Source organism: Coenobita brevimanus, chromosome 93 (genome assembly GCF_032717465.1).
Source record: "Coenobita brevimanus isolate Jiangsu-jjx chromosome 93, ASM3271746v2, whole genome shotgun sequence".
Taxonomy (NCBI): domain Eukaryota; kingdom Metazoa; phylum Arthropoda; class Malacostraca; order Decapoda; family Coenobitidae; genus Coenobita; species Coenobita brevimanus.
In genome coordinates, this window is record NC_137046.1 from 63,450,765 (window position 1) to 63,456,764 (window position 6,000).

Consider the following 6,000-nt stretch of genomic DNA (forward strand, 5'->3'; position numbering starts at 1 on the left):
CCTCTTTTCCTCCACTGCTCTCTTAACCTCTTCGTCCCACAGTGACGTACCCCTCTTGTTTGTTATTACTCTTGCCACATCACACACCGTTTTAGCATTCCTAACTAAGCTATCCCTATATGCATTCCACATGCTGTCCAGATCCATTTCATTCCAATTTACTGATTCTAACTCCTTCCTTACTTTGGTCCTGTATTCATCTGTCATTTCCTTGATCCTCAGCTTCTCGACTTTCAATCTTGCTCCCTGAAAGGAAATAGTTAACTACAAGCCATAATGATAATCAGGAGAAATATGAAGATAAAATCTCCAAGGAAATTCGTGACGTAAACATCAATGCCACTGGAACACGATCCTTAATCTTAGGCATTGTTCTTTTTGTTGTGAGACTATATATATTTTATGGTGGACAGCGAAGCACAAAGGCAGTCATGCGATTTTTTATCTTTTTCATATTAGGGACGTTTAGTTTTCTGCTCGTACTAACTGTCTGTCTATTGATCAATAACTAAACGCGTAGATTCCGGGAGGAATGGCCACAAACGATTCTCCTCCATGTCATTCTCTGCTCCTCCATTAGGCTGTCCTCTCTCAAGCTCGTTCCAGACAGTTATATGTAGCAAGGAATGAGTCATAGGAGCTTGAGTGTTAATCCCAAAACTTCTTTGTGCTGTCAGAGTTCATTATATGGCAGGTGTCGAGCCACGAGGACCGTCAAACTAGTTTTTCTCGACTCGACAGCATCTCAGTTTTATGATACGGGTCCAGTGCAAACTCATTTTTGTGTTTATAACTTCTTGTAACATTTCTAACTGAGATAGAGGGTGATTAAGGTATGGTAAATTATATCTTGTATGCGTGCATTTTTTAGCAATTGTATTGGGCAACCTATTTTCAAATGTAGTGATCAAGGAGTTAGTGAAAACGTTAGTTGTCTAAATGGTCATGTATTTTACCCCTGGCTGTGACAGGAACACTTACTTATTTGAATTTCGCGAAAGCAGCCTATACTGAGTCTCCACATTCATTAAGAAAGCAAAAAAGTATAAGTACTCTCTCTCTCTCTCTCTCCATATATATATATATATATATATATATATATATATATATATATATATATATATATATATATATATATATATATATATATATTTGCATGAGCATTCCCAGGAGGGGTTAAGTTGGCCTGCCTCTCACTAATGAATTTTGGACCCGACGTGCTTCGCTCCAGCAGACTTTAATGACTTTAGGGAAGAGGCATCACGCTACGTATACATCAAGGGCATTCACTGTTGGACCCTGAAACTCCCTCATGCAGGACTTTTGCATTTGCTTTATTTACGTGCTAGGATCCGTATTCATAAAAGATCTTAACCACTTGCTACGATAAATAGTTCTCCATTTCAGTGGTTTGTTGTATGAAATAACTGTTTTATCGTATTTTGCACGTTATTAATTGCTCAAGTTTGATTTTCCAGTGTTTATCATACTTACTGAGTTAGGATAAGTACATAAACAGTCTTATACGCACCGTAAGCTCAAGAATTTTTATGAATAGGACCCCTAGCAGATCTGCTAACCAGTGCAACAGCGACTCCTCCATTTCAAAACAAGTATATATATAGCGACAAGTGCCAGGCCCAGCCCAGCCCGACCGCCCCCACAGGGTCAGATTGTCACACACACGAGTAATAGGAACACCTAATGTACTGTACAACCTGGGTCCTTTTCTCAAGCTCGCAAAAATATAGGTTTTTTAGAATTTTGTTCTGAGTTGATTTAGTTATTTCATATATTTGCGGATTTTTCCATTCTCATACATAGGCGGTGACATTGTTTTGATACAGTAATGCTTATGAATTGATGGTCATGTTATTTCGAGATTTTGAACATTGGTGAATTCTATAAATGAATTTGTCCTTTAGAGATAATGAATGAACCACTATTATTATTATTATTATTATTATTATTATTATTATTATTATTATTACTACTACTACCACTACTACTACTACTACTACTACTACTACTACTACTGCCACTGTTGTTGCTGCTGTTGCTGTTGCTGCTGCTGCAACTATACTTCTACTACTAATACGACTACCACTACTCATACTACTACTGCTACTACTACTACTACTACTACTAGTACTACTAGTACTACTACTACTACTACTACTACTGCTACTACTGCTACTACTACTACTACTGGTCTACTACTACTACTACTGCTAGTCTACTACTGCTACTACTACTCATACTACTAGTGCTACTACTACTACTACTACCACTACTACTTCTACTCCTGCTACTACTACTACTACTACTACTACTGCTGCTGCTTCTGCTAGTAGTTGTATTTCCTCCTGGTCAGGTGATACGTGTAATATTTAATCAAACTTTTGGAATTTATTTGGGAAGAAATTTTACGAAGTGTTCCATGCCAAACTATACTCTTTTCAATCTAACATGGTCTAAATTTTTCATCTATCCATTCTGAATGCTGAGTTATAACGATACATTTATAACAGAACATAGTGCTGGTTACGAAAAAGTGCATGGAAACGTACAGCCGTAGCTTTTTTTTTTTTTTTTTTTTTTTTTTTTTTTTTTTTGCCATTGAGCTATGTGAAATAAGGTAGAAAATGAAGAAAATCTGGGCGAAGTTAAGGTGAAAGAACTATAGAATGTGGCCCCAGGGCTGGAATGTCGTCGACACTTTTAATTAATCTTGGCATGCCCAGAGTGCACACGAATTTAGTTTTTATAACCTCGAGGAGTACAATTCATCACTTTTTTTTTTTTTTTTGGGGGGGGGGGAAAGGGGGACTGGTTTTAAAGCTGCAAATGTAGGCTTTTTGCCCTCACTTCTTAGAATCAGGTTTTTCCTCAAGGGTACAGTCGGGATCAAAATTTCACCTAACATTTCACCTCATCTTTTTCTCACATTCCTCCCTTGCCTAATAGTCTTAAGCTTGAAGAGGCTTGCTATGTTTAGCTACCTGTATATGACTCTTATATTTGAAATTGCACTTAAAATATTATAGATATGTTTACCATATTAGATACCGCTTACAGTTTCCTGGCCATATCTCCGATATGTTGTGCCAGAGATGAAAATTTACTTCACACGCAGGGCATGTCTGTCACTTTCCTCCATGGTGCATCAAACATGTCAACAAGTGGGTTGGTAGAGGGTTAGTGCCCCTCCCCATAAAACAGATAACTTAAAGGCAAGTGGCCACCCCTTATGGGATTATGACGTCTGGCAATAGATAGATAGATAGATATTAGCGCAGAGAATCAGACTATACCTTCCTCAGCTTTGGAGTTTTAGCTAGGAAAGGGAAGTGAGAAGAACAAGAGGTGAAATATTCTGCGAGTTTTTGTTCCCGGCCGTACAGTTACTATCAGTAATCCTTTTACATGTCTCGGGGTCCGAACTGCAGATGGAAAATTACGAACTAGTTGACCAATGTCAGAGCAGCTCCCTCACCCCCCCCTTCCCCATCCGCCCAAAAAGATGCCATAGTTGCTCTCAAAAGGCGTTAGAATGTAGCTTAATCCCTTTAATTTAATTCTTGCAATATCCAGAGGCTTTCATTCAGCTGACGGAAAGTTTCTCGTAGTGAACGGGTAATTAAAAGTAAGTCTTTGATATCTCCAGTTTGAATATTCTTTCAAAAGATATAAAAAGGTCACCAAAGTGCTCTCTCAAAAGGTGCTGCAATAGGTTAATCCCTCCAGTCCTAAGATGTATTTTTTGTTTTATTCGTGCCAGATCCAGTAGCTATCTCTCAGCTTAGGCAATGTCTCTTGTTGTGAAGAGGTTGAATTTGTTAAAGTTGTGACTGTAGCCTCATCTGGACGTGAACTCGATGACCTGTAGACTGAAGTTGGTCCTGCTAAGCCACCGTCCTCCTTTACGGGGATTGGGAGGTCCTCGTGAAAAGTTTTATTACCGGGCAGTGTATCTACATGACTACATCGGTTAGCGTCCCTCTCCAACACCCAGTGAAGAAGTAAATGAAGGGAGAATATTTGCTTTTTCGAGTTTGAAAAGTTTCTCGAAAGCTTATGGTGATAGTAAGAATTCAGTAAAGAATATATTAAAGTCTGAAGGAGTTAACTCTAATATTCATGCGACTCATTCCCAGATTAATAAATCACCAGATGTTTCCAAGGTAAGAATAACAGAGTTGTTCTGATCACGAAAAGGTTAATGGTGATAGTATCCTACTGTCATGCTCTTACGGTTCGCTTTCAGCAATTAGAGGGTTGCTCACCAAAACCTACAGAAAATTGCCAAGAATTATGGTAAAACTTTGTGTGTGTGTGTGTGTGTGTGTGTGTGTGTGTGTGTGTGTGTGTGTGTGTGTGTGTGTGTGTGTGTGTGTGTGTGTGTGTGTGTGTGTGTGTGTGTGTGTGTGTGTTCGACTCTAGGCATTGAGTTAGGGCCCAGAAGTTTTCATACGTTCTACACACATTCATATGTTATAACTTCGGCACTAATAGCCACTGCCCATATCGAATTCATGTTGGAGCTACTTTATTCAGGTTGGTATGGTGTTATTAACAGGGATTTTTTTTTTTAATGACATACCGTTGGGTCTATGGATGATCGGTAAAGTCGATTGCATCGGAACTCAAAGAATCAACCACTTGGCTATAGTTAAAGACTGATTAACATCTCCATAAAGTCATCGGTAAATGGAACGGAATATTAATTTTCTAGGTACAAAAATAGCAACCGTACATCCAACCCGCCTAAAAATTAGCTGCTAATTCAGCAAGATATTATTATGATCTGACACAGTTTCGAAGCAATGAAAAAGAACTGATAACCAAGAGGTGGACGCCTGATGGTCAAGTGGGTTGCTGTCTATGAGTTAGATTTGACCCATAAGGTTAATGCCTGGACTGTGTAACCTAGCCTCGGACCCTACGTTCCAGTTGGTGCAATAAAGGATGAATTATTGGAACAGAAAGAGTATTTAAGTCCTTATGAACCGGTCAAATATCCAGATATACAATACGGTATATTATCTTTAAACAACATGTATAGGCTATATGAGTATCATTCTCCGATTAAAAAGCATGAAGAGAACTGCTGATCGCGAATGCATATTCATAGTGGGTAATTGTGGCAAGGCGAATGTTCGTATCAATCATCCGATGCATATTTTTGCTACTTACCAGTCTCTCCTCCCCAGCTCCCCCACCCCCACCTCCATTCCTCACCTGCTTTCCCTATCCTTCATTCCTTTCCATTCTACATCCCCTGAAACTCACCCCAAACCTCCCATCCTCCTCTTCCCACTGCCCCATCCCCCCACTCCAGGCTCTGGAAGAAAGTAAAGGTAGGAGTCATAAACTGGATTGTGAGAGTCAGTATTTCTGATCCACGTTTTATAACTCTGCATGTACTCAGTTGAAGTAAGTAGGTCTGTAGTGGAGCAGTTTGTATGTGTCCGCACTTTGCTTACAGTGAGATGTTGGAAAGGGATGCCTTCATGTTGTGACATTGTTATGGCCAAGCGGTTTTCTTATGCCGGCTATTCATACATCCCCCACTTCTTCCCCTATTTCTCGAAAGGAGGATGAGGGACTGCAGGAGAAAGGTTTCTTCAGCCTGAGGTTAACTGGGTCCACTTTCAAATGAACATCGGGTCATAGCAATAAGAGAAATCCTGCGTTCGAGTTTCAGGCTGGGTCTCTACCCCAATCTGCTCACTTCCAGAACTGAAACAGGGACCTACACAGTTACCTGGCGTAATCTGGAGGAATGGTTGGACGCTTTCCTTATCAGTCACACATTTAGGAACGGTCAGAATACTGAACTCTGTTTCCTCCGTGTCCCCTGTTCAATCAGCAGGTTACCCAAGATCATTTATGAAGTCTTTATTAAGATTTTTCTAAGCACGTGATAACCTGAATAACATACTCAAATGCAACGCCCGTAGCCTCAGGCTACTAATCTTTGTGCAACCGATAGGTATG